The sequence below is a fragment of the Heterodontus francisci genome, chromosome 2 (genome assembly GCF_036365525.1).
Source record: "Heterodontus francisci isolate sHetFra1 chromosome 2, sHetFra1.hap1, whole genome shotgun sequence".
Classification (NCBI taxonomy): Eukaryota; Metazoa; Chordata; class Chondrichthyes; order Heterodontiformes; family Heterodontidae; genus Heterodontus; species Heterodontus francisci.
Window position 1 is genome coordinate 157,899,237 of NC_090372.1, and position 17,994 is coordinate 157,917,230.

A 17,994-nucleotide genomic window follows, 5' to 3' on the forward strand; every position below is an offset into this window, starting at 1 on the left:
CATTGGCCCTAAATTTATCAGGCCGGGATCATACCTGACAGTGCCCAATTGAGTTGTGTGGTCAGTGGATAGTCACCTAATTTGCATGGACCAGCTGGTTCCAAGCATCACTTCAGGTGGTACCTACCTGAACATAAAACATTATCACCCACTTGTCCATGGATGGGGGAGTGTGGCTTCTGATCTCGACCATTACCTCTTCAGCCTCCTGCATAGGGGCCAATCTCCAAAAATTAAAAAATAAAATCGGGGTTTTAGGCATCCACATCACTTGTCTGGCCCAAACCAACCAGTGGTGCCCATATAATGCTTATGGAGACTGTGACACTTTAACTGCTCAGTGTATCAGTCACCATACAAATCCTGAGTCCCAGCTGGATCATAAACAGGAACGCCTGGCTTAGGGAAACCCCCATCCCCTGCCACTCTTTGGTCTTGTGAGAGGTAGATAGAAGTTTCACACCTCACAAGTCAAAGAAGAAATGCCAGAAATGGCAGAGAGCCTGAAGAAAACTGTCAGAATTCCAGAGTCATTAATATTTGCATATGCAAACTGACTCAGGGAAATGGACTTGTTGAAATGCCCTGGGTATTTTTTGGAAATGGTAAACAGATTGGTTAAAGGATTGCTGCAAGCGCACATAACAGTTGTGTGTTACTGGAATGATTGTTTAATATTTGATTTATTTCTAATATGTATTCACCAGAACAAATCTGGTGATGTCAGTAATTACATGCCACTCACCCCAGATTATTTGGAGTTCAGGGCTGATCCATTCAGCTGCTTTTCCTTAGTGCTGTGTCATTACACATCATATGGGTCTGAAATATCTGTCTGTTGCCAGTATGTCCTACAATTAAAATCAATGTATTTTTAGCTTGTAAATTATAAGGAAAGATTAAGTAAGTTTTGCTTGTCCTCCTCAGAAAATAGTAGATTTTGAAGTGTTCTAGTTAAAGCCTTCAAGATTATTAAGGTGACTGACAAATTTGATACAGGCAAATTGTTTACAGAGTTATAAAAATTACTGTACACAAGGAAGCCATTCAGCCCATCACACCTCTGTTGCTGCCACCTGTTCCAGCTATGTACTACCATCCCATTTGTGCTCATCACTCGTGTGAAGGGTTCAACTATAAAGGGAAAGTCAGGGGAAACTATTTTTAACTAAAAAGGTAATACAGGTATAAGGTATCCAAAAAAGCTATTAAAATAAGTAGGATAAATGGATGGAAGGATCAATTTCTAGAGAGCTTTAGAGATATGCCGCGAGAGTCGGTATGTAAGAGTACAATCTAATGAAAAGGAATGGACTTAATGGGCCTAATAGTTTTTCCCTGTTTCTGAAAATCTCTTTTCTTATGTAAAAATATATGAACGTAAAAGCTTTAAAAAATAAAACTAAATATTACAGAAAAAATTTGCAGGTTTTAGTTGGCAATTGTATTCACAAAATTCAAAGGAACGTAAATAAATTTCCTGCGATAGATATGAAGAAGTAAAAACTGATACTGCCCTCAGCTCGCAGAACCCCATCTTAGATGCTAACAGAATTAAAAACAGAAAGTGCTGGAAATACTCAGCAGGTCTAGCAGCATCTGTGGAGAGAGAAACAGAGTTAATATTTCAGATCTGTGACCTTTCATCAGAACGCATGACACATAACTCTGTTTCTCTCTCCACAGATGCTGCCAGACTTGCTGAGTATTTCCAGCACTTTCTGTTTTTATTTCAGCTTTCCAGAATCCACAGTACTTTACTTTTATGCTAACAGAATTAGTTTGTTATACAGAGCTGAAAATTGGCATGGATAATAAGCTTGCTTTGAAGTTCTCAGTAATAATCAATAGAATAGTTTCAACAAGGTAGCCAAGGGTTCTTCAGAATTGATTTCAGATTACTTAAAAAGATACAAAGGTAAAAAGTGCTTTTAGCAATAGTAGTGGGCAAGCACAGTTTATATGACATTTCTACATGCTAATAAGTGTGAGGTGATGCATCTGGTTTAAAAAGAAAGTAGTAATCTTACCCTGAATTAATGTTGACTTGATGCAGGGGCTACAGGATGTTAAAGGAAACACTGAGGTTGATAAGGCTGTGAAAGATAGCTCATAGGCTGCAAAATTGGGCTCCATATCGCCGCTGGTGTTGGATAGGCTAAAACTGGTGGGCCTCGCAGGTCTTGTTAATACCTTCTCTCAAACACACTCAGTTGAACATGCATTCAGCTGCACAGGGGACCTCCACACTAGCAATATTTAAAGGCATCAGCTGAGATGTTTTTGACTTACTTTTGCTTGGGCTGAGTTAGTGGAAGTACTGTGCACTGTTTTTGGAAGAGCTGTTATAAGTTGTTGGGAGTCATAAGGAAGTGACGCTGGACTTTTCCAAGAAGTTATATAAGAACATAAGAAATAGGAGCAGGAGTAGGCCATTCAGCCCTTCGAGCCTGCTCCACCATTCAATGAGATCATGGCTGAACTACTTCAACACCATTTTCCTGCACTATCCCCGTAACCCATGATGTTTTTAATATGTAGAAATGTATCGATCTCAGTCTTGAACATTCCTAACCACTGAGCCTCCACAGCCCTTTTGGGGCTGAGAATTCCAAAGATTCACCACCCTCTAAGTGAAGAAATTCCTTATCGTCTCAGTCCTAAATGGCCTGCCTCTTATTTTGAGACTGTGTCCCCTGGTTCTAGACTCACCAGCCAGTGGAGTTTGAAGGCCTGTGAGCTGCAATTCTGCTATCACTCGTGGGGGCTGTAGTTGCGGTCCCCCTTGGGCTGCAGCATGACAGGGAGATGGAGCACAGGCAGTAGAGAAGGTAAGCTGTGTGCAAAAGAAGGAGGAGGAAGGTTCTCAACAGAAGGCTGTAACCATCTAGGGTGTTTATACAGTGCTTCTCCAGCTCCACCCCAGCCAAAAGCAGCATCTAAGATGGCTACGATTCACCAAGGAGGAGGTTAATGAACTGAGCCACGTCCTCCAACCATACCTGTGGTGACTGAGTTGGATGAGGACTGCGCTGCCAATGACTGTGAAGATCACTGTGGCCCTCAGTTTCTATGCCTCAGGATCTTTCCAGGCTGCAGCTGGCGAGATCACCAACATCTCCCAGTTTGCCATGCATCGCAACATCAGAGAGGTGACTGAGACTCTGTACACATGAAGAGGGGACTTCATTGTCTTCTCTCTCAGTGGAGAGAAGCAGGAGGAGTGGTTCCATGACTTTGCCAGGGTAGTGGTATTTCCAATGGTACAGGGAGCCATCAACTGCACACAGGCGGCTCTGTGGGGGAGATGTACTGGAACCGCAAAGGGTACCACTCCCTCAGAGTGCAGTTGGTGTGTCCTGTTGGTGAATGTCCATTATCCTAGCAGCAGCCACAATGCTATTATCCTGTGTCAGTTAGCCATTCCTGCAGTATTCGAGCCACCACAACGAACCAAAGGGTTGCTGCTTGATGACAAGGTCCATCCACTTTACATGTGGCTCATGACTCTCCTCCGACACCCGACCATACGTGAGCAGCATGTGTACAATGAGAGCCATACTGCAACTAGGAATGTTGTGGAACAAACCATCGTCATTCTGAAACAACAGTTCTGCTGCCTGCACTGCTCGGGGGAGCCTTACAATACCTCCCAGAGTGTGTCTCCAAATTCATGGTGGTCTGCTGCATTCTGCACAATTTGGTTCTCAAGAGGCACAGTCCTTGCCACCATGTCTTCAATGAGCACCTCAGGAGGAAGAGGAGGAGAAGGAAGGGAGGAGGCATGTGGGATACCGTTGTTCCAGACAGGGTTTCCTTGAGTGGCTCATTAAACTCCAATTCTTCTGAAATCCTCACATCATCATTGCTCCACAGTTCCCCACCTTTCCATCCCTCTGCTACAGACCATCACAGTGGCCCCTTGGTCAAAATCCTGAAATAAAAGACACCACAAAGAAAAATCACTCCGTTACAACTTTATTCAACAACATTTCCAAAAATACATGCAAAATTGAACTATTCGCCCTTGTGCTTTCCCTGAGTGCCTGTCTTGTGAGTGCCTTTTCCTGGCCTACGCAGTGCTACCCAGTGGCTTCAGCATGGCTCATGGAAGGCTGCAGACTTTCACTGGGGGAAACTGCAGATGGCCTTGCAGGACCCTCAGATAGCTTTGGCCTTGAGGACTTGGCTTCAGACTACACCATCTCAGCATGTGCAGCAGCAGTCTGGGCTGACTGGTTGAAAGGGATCAGCAGGGGCACTGGTGGAATGACTGGTGGGAGCACAAATGCTGTCATCCTGAGAGGGGGCAGCAGGTTTATGCACCATGGAGCCACTGCCTCTCCCCCAGGTCGGTGCCTCAGTTATCCTAGTAATCTGCTGGAGGACAGATTGCTGGACTGCAATGAGAGTCTGCATGCCCCTGTGAGCACTGGTATCTGCAGCCATGATGGCCGCAGTGTGAGCCTGCAAGGCACAATGCTGGGCTTACATGGCAACAAACATGGATCTCATGATTTCAGTCTGAGCTTCCACTGTATTGCTGAAACTTTGGGTGGCTTCTGCCTTTGCTACTATGGAAGCTGAGATATCGGCCACCAGATGCTGCACCATGGCTAGGTTCACAAGTGCTGTCACGGAGATGGCCACCATTTCCACACTGGAAAGCATGTGCTGCAATCTCTGAATGAAGCCCAGTGCCAAATTGGAGCAGGCTCCTTCATGCTCCTTGACAGTGACAACAGGTTCTGTGGCAGGCCTGCCAATACACCAAGCATTTCTGTGTGTAGACCCATGAGCCTTTTCCTGTATGCCGCCCCATCTAAGTCCTCACCTGAGTCCCCTACAGCAGAACTCGTGTGCACCCTCAATCTCTGGGGATCTGGCACACATGCTATCCTTTCCCCCTGGCCTGGCTGCAACTCTCTCGTGCTCAGTGACTCACCACATGTGGATCTTGACTCTATACTACCTTCTAAAGTATGCACAATGACAGTATCTGACCTGGTGGCTGTGAGTGCCAGATCAAGTGGTGGTGCTTCTTCATCAGACATCCGCTCTTATTCGTGCCCTCCATCATGAGGCTGCACTGGTTGAGTTGGTGGTAGGTCTTGGGTATCTGAAAGCATTAATGCAGAAAGGGAGGGTTGAGATGAGGGAAGGGGATTGGGTGGAAATAAGAGTCCATGGTCACACCATCTGCAGCTTGTGCCTCATGCTAGATTGTGGGATGAGGGTGAAGTGGGTTTTGAGAAGATGCATAAGACAGGAAGGTACAATGAAGATTTATTAGGCTTGTCTGGGATAAGGAAATACAAATAAAGAGTTGGAAAATTGGGTCTTTTTTTGTTAGAATAATACAGATTATGAGCAATATAATCAAAGTGTTTAAAATTATGAAAGGATGAGAGAGGGTAGATAGAAGCAAACTGTTTCTGGTAGTTGTGCTGTCAAGAACAAGGAGCCTTATAGACAAGGGAAAATGTAAAAGATTCTGTACAGAGTGGAGGAAAAGCTCAGAGTTGTGAGGCTGTGGAATTAATTCCAAGGTTAGTGGATGAGGCAGAAACTATGTCAGCATTCAGCATGAGATTGGATTGATGGATGTAGTGATATGAGAACATTGTTACTTCTTTGTATTTATAGGTACCTCTCTGCTTCTTGTTAAACCTTCAGTAATCATTCACAAACTTTGAATTCCATTGCATGAATGTTGTTATGAATCAATAGCAATGGGTGCACCGCGATGGCACGCACATGAATAGCTGCCGCCAGCATGTAAAATGACCACAAGCGGAACAAACCTGCTTTAACTGAGGTGCTAACCACTTTAAAATAAATGGATAATGCCTCAGTTAAATTGGTGGAGAGAGGAGTGGCTGCCATTATCACCCTGCAGTTTCATCTCTAGTGTCCAGTCTGGGAAACCTTTCTCAATTTGCTTTAAACATGGCATGAAATGGAAAAGCATCATCACTTGATTTGTTTGAGACATCATGATGAAAGCAATACACTCTTCTTGCTTGCCGGCTTTTCTAATCAAAGATTTGTGACACACTTTTTCAAAAGACAGTGCTTCTTTAATAGCAAATCCCAAAAAATATCAGCTATGCATTTGAATCCATCATTTAGCAATTTTCAAACTACATGAAGGTACAGCCAGTCCACAATGTCCAAACCCTTTATTTTTGTATGAAACATTCTAAGTTGTTGATGACCACGCTGTGTTTAACACAAACAAAATCATTATTTACTTAAAACCTAAATTGTGCATTGATAAGTTGAGTTGTTATCTGACAATTGCTGTATTCTATCCTTACACACACGTTAAATCTTTGCTGATTGATCACCCATGGTTTTGTTTGCTATTGTATGGTGACAAGAGTTTATGGAAGATAAATTGTAGCAAAGCTGCTGGGAGTCATCAAAAGACATTAGCTCAGCAGGGATTGGACATTTATTGATGCCATGATCCATTCTAACAGTGAAAAATGCCTGCAAATATTTCAAGAGAAGTGCCCAGTACAGGGAATAATCAGCATTTAGGTGTTTTCGGAAGCTTGTATAAAGACTGCTTTATCACATTCGAGTAGGAAGTACAGAAAATGTTATGTGAAGAAACGATAACCGTCATTTCACTTTTGTTAGAAAGGAGGGGCTGGATTTTACTGTTCATTTTAAAGGCACCAAAGACCAATTTGATTGACAATTGAACAATAACTTCCTGCAAATGTTTTATTACCATCACTTGAATCCTTAGATTGGCTAACTGTTCCATCTATACATAAACCAATGGATGAAAAATACACCCTTTAAATGATTCTTTCATACCTTTTATAGAAACTCAAATAGAACTATTTCCGTTGTATTTATGTGTGGTGGGGGTTAAAGATTAATCCTACTTGTGGCCATTCTACACGCTGGCAGCAGCTGTCCATGAGTGTATCGTCTGAGTGCACTCAATGACCTTGATTCATATGTGCAATGGGTTTGAGACGTAGGCTGGGATTTAATGTGGGGGCGGTTGTCCCACCCACTGGCTGGAAAGTCAGGGGCGGGCTCACCTTCACCGGCCCCAGAAGCTGTGATGCTATTTTGCGTGACTTCCCCCCTCTGAGGCAGAATGTCCCACCTCCAAGAGCTGTCAGCCAATCAGAAAGCTGGTAGCTCTTCTGTCCCAGCAGTGCCACCAGGAGCGGTGGCCATTGCTGAGCCAGCACCAGTGTCTGGACCCAGCGATGGAGGCTGGAGAAGAAAGTAAGTGCAGTCGGGTCTTGGGCCAATCAGCCAGACCCTGGTGAGGGGCAGGGAGGTCAATTGCAGGGGCGGGGGCAGGTCTTCCAGCAGTGGCTCCCCTTGCTGCTGGGGGGGCCTCCGTAAGGAACAGGATGCCTGATCAGGAGAGACCCCCCCAGCCCGAAAGGTGGCCGCCAGGTTTTATTGGGCAGCCTCCCCAGGTGGCAGTGGGAAGAGGCCCTTATGTGGCCATTTATTGGTCAAAGGGCCTCAATTGACCTAAGGGTGGGTGAGCCACCTACCCCTCCCCTACCACTGGTAAAATACCAGCGGATGCAGGTAGGCAATGGTCATGGCACCTCCCACCATCCCACCTGGTTTTATGCCCCCTCCCCTCTAAATCCCAGCCCGTTCCTGGGGCTGGGGGGGGGAGCATAAAATTCCAGCCATTATTGTTGAAGGTTTAATATGAAGCATTCTGGATCTGCTCATTAGCAAATTCTGTGCTGTACCATTTTAATAATTTGTACTACAGGCATCCCAGGACACAAGTTGAGAATGGTGCATGTCTGACTTTGGATGCCAACCCAGTGGCAAAAATGAACTGAGGCATTGAAACTGGTGATCAGGAAGACCACACAAAATTCTTGCTTCATCAGGCCACAGCCAGCATGCTGGGGACATCAGTTGCGCCAAGAAGCAGTGCACAGACTGCGAAGGAGATGAAAATCAGCTGGCACTGGAGCAACCATGAGTTGGGGGATGGGTGGGTATAGATCATGGACTGGGGGTGGTCCCTCAATCACAGATTTGGCTGTTCTGCGCCTAACAAACAACATGCTCCACATATTCTGCAGTCAGGCGCCAACCAGTTTCAGGAATGGGACTGAAATAAGGTTTAGGTCTCTGATCTGCTTAGGCTTGAAGCTTATTTCAGGCAGGTGGCAGGCACCCATAATAACTACAGGCTGCACGAACCAATATGGTGTTCGGTACATATCGAATGCAGAATGAGCATGTGTATATCATATTGGACCCTTCAACTTAATCTGAAAAATGGGAACTGAGTGACCCAATTGCTAGGCCGAAATGTTTCAAGACAAGCTCTAAATTCAGTTTTACAAAATCCCAATCTTTTTATTCCAAAGAATGTTAGAAAGTTTAAGTGTCACTTTAAATTAAGTGCATACAAAACAAAAGGTGAGAAAAGGCTGCTAGACCCATCAATATTCGCTGTAAGTACCTTCTTAGTGAGGGGAAACAGAGCAAGAGAGAAGTCTGCAGTTACAACTACAGTTGTACAGTTATAGTTACTCCCATTCTTCATATCTTGACATGTGTTACTCATTGTTGATTCCAGCATCAGCATCACAATCAACTGCTTAAATAAGGAAAGGTTTGGATGAATACACCTTAAAAGACAATGAAACGTGAATCGCTGTCATTCATTCAATCGCCACTAGGTCAACAGAATGAAAGGCAGATGCTCTTAGCAGAAGCAAGGTTAAGTTGCTAGATTGACCATCCACTGGGAGATGATCAGTTCCATTTGTGATTGAGGTAGCATTCATGATACCATCCAGCCCAAGAACCTACCACTTCACTGCTTCAAACAAATATAAATATTAAAATAACAGCATTGTATGAGTTTGTTAGGGGAGAGCTGCAGCTACCAACTGCGTCAGCGGGTGGTGGATAGCCGGAACAACCTCCAGATATGGAGGCTAGCTGCGAATAAACGGGACCTCTCCTGATAAATACGCAGTCACAGACCACAGCAGCAGGGTATTTAGGGTGGGGTGAGGTAGAGGTTGGTGCCTTTACTTTATTCAAAACCCCCATAAACCTACTTTACAAAACCCTGTGACATGGTGATCAAGGACCGCCATTCAATAAGTCCTACCACAACAAAATCATTCAGTGGTGGATTGGCTGGTGACTGTGAAGGTGGAAATGTTGCAGCAGGGCCTTGTCCTCAATTATACAGCTCGCCTGATCATTGAAATCAGGCAATACCCCGTCAAGGCAATGTAGGGCCTGCTGTGCAACCGGCCTCCCACTCTAAAAGGCACCAAGCACGGGCCATCTACAGATGGCAAATTTCCTCAAGCCCTTTGGCGATCAGCTCATGGTGATGAGGGCAGGATTGTGATATCTGGGAACTTCTAGTCACAACCTGACACAAAGGCAGCTGTTCCAATTAACCGTTCCACTCTTAATTGAGGAAGAAGGGTGGTTTGGTGTTTGCAGCTGTGTCTGAGCACCCCTTTTCAGGATGAGCTCTGCTTACCCCACTAGGGGAAGGGGCTAGAAAAGGTGCCCCTAAAAAAAGCCTGCCTCACTCCAATCTCGGCTGAAAAACCGCATCCAGCAAGATCACCCATCAGCGGTTGAAACTCACAAAAGCAATCAAGATAGGCTCTTGGAATATCAGGTCGCTAATCAATAACTCAGAACAACCTGAAAGACGAACAGCGATAGTAGCCCATAAGCTTCGACACCTAGACCTTGACATAGTAGCCCTTAGCGAGACCCATAGAACAGATGAGGAACAAATCAAAGAACATTGAGGTGGCAATACTTTCTTCTGGAAAGGGAAATCATGATAGGAATACAGAATTCATGAAGTTGGCTTTGCCATCAAAAACAAACTCATGAAGAGACTCCACGATCTCCTTGTTGGGATCGATGAGCATCTTATGATACTCAATTTTAAGCTCAAAGGCAATCATTTGTCACCTTCATCACTGCTTATGCAGCTACCTTGGAGTCCGAGGACAAAGTGAAAGAAACCTTCTATTCCAACCTAGACCCAACTCTGGCAGTTATATAATCACAGTCAAAGATCATATTTCATGGTGATTTCAATGCCAGGGTGGGAGACTACCACACCCTTTGGCCGAACACCATTGCAAAGCATGGAGTTGGAAAGTCCAATCCCAACAGTGTACGCCTCCCTATCTTATGCATTGAACACAATCTTGTGGCCACTAACACCCCTTCTGCCAAAAAACCTTTTCAAGACATCCTGGCAACATTCAAGATCGAAGAACTGACACTTATTAGACTATGTGATAGTCAGGACCAGGGATTGAAAAGATGTGCATTATACATGCTATGGTTATGGCCAACAAATGCTGGAAGACCACTGATTCATTCGCTTGTTATTTGTGCTTGAGGCAGTCCCCAAAAGGAACTGACAGCCGCAACAGGTATGGAGAAAGTTCAAGGTTTCCAGCCTGTCAAACGACACCAAACTCAAGGAATTTCAAGAACAAATCAATTGGAGACCACAGGAATGAATTGTCGCACCATCAAGCAATATCCAAGATGACTGCAATCATTAAAATCCATCATCACTCATACATGCCAAGAAATCCTTGGACCCACCAATAAAAGTCATCACGACTGCTTTGATGAGAGCGATACAGACCCTTTCCCTATCAAAACAGGTGCCAATCAGGAGTGTGTCATTGCACCAATACTATTCTCAATCTTTCTTGCAGCAATGCTGTAGCGTTGTACTGGCAGGTTCCCCCTGGTATGGCAAAAACTTATCACACTGATGGTAAACTCTTCAACCTCAACTGCCAAGACAACAATCATTTCTGTAATAGAACTACAGTATTTTTTTTTATTCATTCATGGGATGTGGGCATCACTGGCTATGCCAGCATTTATTGCCCATCCCTAATTGCCCTTGAGAAGGTGGTGGTGAGCTGCTTTCTTGAACCACTGCAGTCCATTTGGGGTAGGTATACCCACAGTGCTGTTAGGAAGGGAGTTCCAGGATTTTGACCCAGCGACAGTGAAGGAACGGCGATATAGTTCCAAATCAGGATGGTGTGTGACTTGGAGGGGAACTTGCAGGTGGTGGTGTTCCCATGTATTTGCTGCCCTTGTCCTTCTAGTTGGTAGAGGTCGCGGGTTTGGAAGGTGCTGTCTAAGGAGCCTTGGTGCATTGCTGCAGTGCATCTTGTAGATGGTACACACTGCTGCCACTGTGCATCGGTGGTGGAGGGAGTGAATGTTTGTAGATGGTGTGCCAATCAAGCGGGCTGCTTTGTCTTGGATGGTGTCGAGCTTCTTGAGTGTTGTTGGAGCTGCACCCATCCAGGCAAGTGGAGAGTATTCCATCACACTCCTGACTTGTGCCTTGTAGATGGTGGACAGGCTTTGGGGAGTCAGGAGGTGAGTTATTTGCCTCAGGATTCCTAGCCTCTGACCTGCTCTTGTAGTCACGGTATTTATATGGCTACTCCAGTTCAGTTTCTGGTCAATGGTAGCCCCTAGGATGTTGATAGTGGGGGATTCAGCGATGGTAATGGCATTGAATGTCAAGGGGAGATGGTTAGATTCTCCCTTGTTGGAGATGGTCATTGCCTGGCACTTGTGTGGCATGAATGTTACTTGCCACTTATCAGCACAAGCCTGGATATTGTCCAGGTCTTGCTGCATTTCTACACGGACTGCTTCAGTATCTGAGGAGTCACGAATGGTGCTGAACATTGTGCAATCATCAGCGAACATCCCCACTTCTGACCTTATGATTGAAGGAAGGTCATTGATGAAGCAGCTGAAGATGGTTGGGCCTAGGAACTCCTGCAGTGATGTACTGGAGCTCAGATGATTGACCTCCAACAACCACAACCATCTTCCTTTGTGCTGGGTATGACTCCAGCCAGCAGAGGGTTTTCCCCCTGATTCCCATTGACCTCAGTTTTGCTAGGGCTCTTTGATGCCATACTCGGTCAAATGCTGCCTTGATGTCAAGGGCAGTCACTCTCACCTCGCTGATGATGCATATGTTAGTGCTCACTCCGAAGAAGAACTACAACAGATAGTTCACCAAAGCCTACGAGAGCCTGGGACTTGCCCTGAACACCAGGAAGACCAAAGTCTTCTACCAAACCACACCAAATGTATCAACTTCAATGTCTTCAATTGAGATTCATGGTGAAGTATTGGAAAATGTCCCTGATGCCCCATATCTTGGAAGCTATCTATCCCAAAAAGCTGATATTGATGAAGAGGTACACCACCGAATCCAGTGTGCTAGCTCAGCCTATGGTAAATTACATATTTGAGTTTTCGAGAATTGTGATTTTGGACCCAACACTTAACTCAAAGTCTATCAGGTGCTCGTTCTTCTCATGCTTCTCTACAGAGCTGAAGCTTGGACAATTTAGCGATGCCATATCAAGGACCTAGAACAACATCATCAATGCTGTCTTAGAAGGATCTTGCAAATCAAGTGGGAGGCCAAAAGAACAAACATGAGCATTCTCCAAGACACAGATATGCCAAGCTCCAGAGGCCATGATAATCTCAAATCAGCTAAGATGGACAGGGCATTTCGTCAGAATGCCCGACTCAAGATTGCCCAAACAGGTGCTCTACTCAGACGTACGCCAGGAAGCCCATTCATACAGGGGCCAAAAGAAACTTTTCAAAGACAGTCTTAAAACATCCATGATGGTTTGTTCTCTTAACATCAACACATGGGAAGCAAATGCCCAATGCAACCAAATAGCAATCCATCATCAAAATTGGTGTCAAGGCCTTCCAGTCAACAAGACCAGCCTTTGAGATAGAGTGCTAGAGAGACAAAAGAGAAGGCAGCTGCTTGAGTCCATAATCTGCCTCTACCAGCTGACAACTGATGTCCTCACTTAGGAGAGCCTGCAAGGCTAAGATAAGGCTCATAAGCCATCTGCAAACCTACAGCCAACACTGAAATCTCACGCCCACCCAGCCATCCACAAGAAAGAATCATCCTCGACATGAGGGATTCCTAATGATGATGATTGTATGAGTTTTTACTATTACAGATACAACATCTGAGGATAGCTTTGAACACAGTCCATTCTTGTGTGACGGAAACCATACCTGCCAAATGGAAACATATTAATTTCATCAGATGGAACACTACTTAAACCCTTTTACTGGACATTGCACAGAACTTGTTTAAAAAAGACCACAGAGTTGGACAGCTGAAACATGGCTGCACATTTGCATTCTGAGAGAGAGCTGAATAGAGAGTCAATGGGAGTGCTCACTGATGCAATTAACAAAATTGGTCTAGACAATCATAATAATCAACCTTCTTTGTCTGGCTGAGAGCCAGAACTCCACACCCCACGGAGTGTGACAGGAGAACTTTGAGAATCAACAACCTTCGTAGGCAATGCTGTTTCAAACAAAGAGCTGGTCACATGACTTACCTGCTGGCCAGATTGAGAACTGTTTGAATTGTGCCTCATAGAAAGTTTTCGCAGACTGCAATTTGAAGACAAAAGAGAAGGAAGGTCTCTCTCTGTCTCTCCCTCAAGCAAAGTCTCAGGAACCCACAGAAACAGCTTAAGCCTCAAGACAGAGGACTTCTTCAGCCTTCCGGTATCAGAGAAGCAAGTTTGAAAGTGTACATTGGGCCCCAGCGAGAACTACAAAACAGCAATTCTAACAAAGGACTTTACAGCAAAACTAAAGACAGTAACTGAATTCCATTTACTACTCCAACCCCCCCCCTTTTAACTCTTTCCTCCCCTCTGTATCTATTTGTGTGTGTGTTTTTCTCTCGTTTGCATGCTAGCACGGTTGCGTCACGTAGTTTAGTAATTTTAACCGGGTTAGAGTGATAAGGTTAATAAACTTACATATTTCCCGTTTAAACCTGAGAAAACCTGTCTGGTTGGTTCATTTACAATTACAATTATAGAGCAGTGAGCAAGGACTCACTGAGGTGTTAAGCTAAAAACACTATGTTTTAAAAGATAACCCCTGTTACGGCCAAACCAGGAAAGGGCCAAGAGGGGAGCCTGAGACCCCTTTCTCACCTGGTCGTAACACTTGGGTATTGCAAAAGCTTGGCCAAAGCTTCACTGGCACATTTGTAATGACTCTTTAAAGTCATTGAGTTAGCTCAACCTCAAATAATGTATGTTCTACCAATGTGCCATTGAATTAGTATGGAACATAGCTCCCTGATCTGACCTAAATACTCAGAGATCTAAGTGGTCTAGAAATTGCTGGCAGATCACTGCATTACTGTACATACAGTAAGATGATTTACATCTAATAACCAGTCTGCCCTGCATTGACATTATTCCAATTTCCAGGGACAAGGTCACTAGTGCAAAGGCAGCAAGTGTCTGGGCTAATTATAATGCTCCCTGAATGACCACTTTGCAGGGATTCTGGAATTTTGGAATAAAACATTGATGTTCTGCCAAAGAGAAAGAGAGGCCAGTGTGGTTTGGGGGGAGGGACAGGGAAGGGTTGGTGGGGGGGGCAGTAGGCCAGTCTGATCAAGCTGGCTAAAGTGCAATTTACTGGGGCAAAATTATCCCTTCTATATCTGTCACTATTTTAATGGCAATCACTCACTCTGAGCCTAATCACTGATATTTGCATACAGACTAGTTAATGCTGAGACTGGGGCTGGGGAGGGGTAATTGCTGGCAAAGAAATGGTATTTATGGCAGTGTCTATAGATGATGGTTTCAGTCTTGCCAATGCTTAACTGAAGGAAATTATGTCTTAGCCAAGACTGGAGGTAAGACAAGCAATCTAACAACACAGAGGCAGGGGAAGAGTCAAAAGAGGTGGTGGAGAAGTAGAGTTTGGTGTCATCAGCATACATGTCTGAAGATGATGTTGCTAAGTGGCAGCATGTGGAGATGAGGAGGATGCAGAAAAGCTGTGCACAGATTTGGGAGGCAACAACATACTCAAGGACTTTGGAGAGGAAAAGAAATTGGAAAGTTTTGTTCTGTTTCAAACTCACTGAAAACTGGCTTTATCATACCATTGCCATAACACTTGTAATGGGGGAGTCAAATTATTTTATTTTGTGCTAATTCTGATTTTAAAAGTATAGTTTTTTTCTATTTGTTCTTGGGATGTGAGTGTTGCTGGCAAGACCAGCATTTATTGACCTTCACTAGTTTCCCTTGAGGAGGTGGTGAGCTGCCGTCCAAGTGGTGTAGGTACAACCAGAGTGCTGTTAGGGAGGGTGTTGCAGGATTTGTCCCAGCATGAAAGAAACTATGGCCATGTTTATGCAGGTCTGTACACATGCCAAAAACAAGCTTTGAAAATGAAAATTTAAAGACGAAACTTTTGCTGAACATACAAAGCTATAGGTACAAGAAAATCAGCTAGCATTTAGAATAACTTTGCTGTTGGTTGGCAGTTGGTTGGCAGTTTTCCAAGAAAATAGAGTTTTACTGTTGCCTTTAATCACTATGGAGATGGATTGCCCACCTGACTCCAGAGTCTCATTGCGATAAAAATGAGAATAATTAGAGCCTTAGACTGTAAAACAATTATAGCCTTAGATGATAAAACTAGGGGCTTCCATTGTGACGAAGAAGGAGCATTATCATGCTTTTCACACCCTCATCATCACAAAGTGCTTTACAGCTGAAGAAGTAAATTGAGACAACTGTTGCTGTATAGGCAAACATAGCAACCAATTTACACAGAAGAAAATTCTACAAACAACATTTTAAATACGCTATATATATTATATATATATAGTTGTGTTGAATAACATTGTTGGGAATTCATCTGACATCTTACTGTACACAGAAATTTCAGGACAATAAAGTTATACTGTTAATCTGCCAGTTAATCTGCTTTGGTGATGTTGATTAAGAGATAAAAATGAGCCACAACACTAGCAAATCTTCTCCGAGTAGTGGCATGGGATCACTTATATCCACCTGAAATGACAGATGGAGACATGGTTTAATATTGCATCCAAACGACATTTCTGACAGTGCAGTGACATTGTCCTGACTTACTAAAAAATAGATTCTCTGGGGTAGATCTCGATTTTGTGCGCTAGTGTAAAATAGATGATAACAAGTCAGCAGAACATTTTATATCTCTGCTGATTTTTATTTCCATTTTAGTCAAAATAGCAGTAATATTTACCCTTCTATCAGTTTACAAGGGGTTTGGCTTTTCTTTTGAGCCTATTTAAGCACTTCTACCATTTTGATTCTCACAACTTGATTTGAATGATGAAGGAACCGATTTGAGTGGAATTTTTCCAGGCAAGTTATATGTTACAATTTGTGTGTAAGTTACAAATAAGCAATCAATGTTAAACAAAAGAATAATAAAAACAAGGGAAAAATCAATGATGTGTACTCAAGTTGAATAATAGTGAGTAAATATTCGAACTGAAAAAGCAGAAGCTGAAACAATGCGAATGAAGCCTGTCCAACTTGCAGCCCCAGGGCCATATGTGACCCTCAAAAGCCAGCCAGCTGAAATCCTATTTTCACTTAGATATTTTATTTGTTGTTTATTTAATTTATTCTTTCATGGAATGTGGGCATCGCTGGCAAGGTCAGCATTTGTTTCCCATCCCTAATTGCCCTTGACAACTGAGTGGCTTGCGAGGCCATTTCAGAGGGCAGTTAAGAGTCAACCACATTGCTGTGGGCCTGGAGTCACATGTCGGCCAGACCAGGTAAGGATGGCAGATTTCCTTCCATAAAAGACATTAGTGAACTAGATGGGCTTTTAAGACAATCAATGATAGTTCCATGGCATCATTATTGAGACTAGCTTTCAATTTTAATTAATTCAATTTAAATTCCACCAGCTGCCATGGTGGGGTTTGAACCAGTGTCCCCAGTGCATTAGCCTGGGTTTTGGATTACTAGTTCAGTGACATCACCACTACACCAACGCCTCCCTTTCTTTATCTTTCTTGAACTTTGTAGGCCTGTAGGTTTGAGAAGAGAATGTTCTTCATGCTGTTGCTTCATTGGTGGATAAATCATAAAGCAGATCTGTTACTTGAGATATATGCCAATTAATAAGAACATGGATTCAAACTTTGAGAGTGACTGCTGATGCTCCTGCCATAGCCCACTCTGATTTGAAAAACTTAAGGTAATAGATGAAGCTATTACAAGACTGAAATTCAGGTACTAGCAGTGCAAGCAACTACAGAAGAGAAGCTGAAGCAAGTATTAATTGTAATTCGTTTGTAATTCTGTCTCAGTGGAGAGTGGGGGAATGGAGGTTCTGGTGATTATAATAAACTCCAAGACTAAAGTTAAAACATTAGTAAAATCATTAGTAGAACTCCTAAGATTGAACTATGGATTAATATAATACAGATACTTTCTATTTTGTATAATACTATCAAGAGTTCTTTAGAATTTAAAACTGAAGATGTTAACAGTTGCCATAGGGATTGGTGATGGCTCTCTACATAGTTAACATCGTGCCTACTGCAGCTTTTATTCTCCACAGTTTTATTTTCTGCTTTGTTCTGTAGCATTTGCGTTGGAAAAAATGTAGTGCTGCTCCTGCACTCTCATGCTCATGGGAGGTACTTGGTATCATTGCAGGTGGGCAGCCCATCATTCTCCATCCATTAAAACCAAAGAAAGGAAAGTCGCCTGCTGTGCAACTGTGATTTCTTTACATGCATTTCCAGCAAGTGCTGCATGAAGGTGGCCTCTTTAAGATCTTGGGAGAAATATTGGGGTTAACGTCTCTCTGCTTTATGCCTGAGCCATGCTCCATTTTCTTTAATTAAGAGCAGGATGTTTTCCCCATTTACGGTAATTAGGCCTTGTCGTCTGAAATGGACACAGCTCTGCCCTAGCAACGGAACAATATACTGAATCATAGAATCATAGAAATTTACAGCACAGAAGGAAGTTATTCAGCCCATCGTGTCCGTGCCAGCCAACAAGTAGCCATCCAGCCTCATCCCACTTTCTAGCT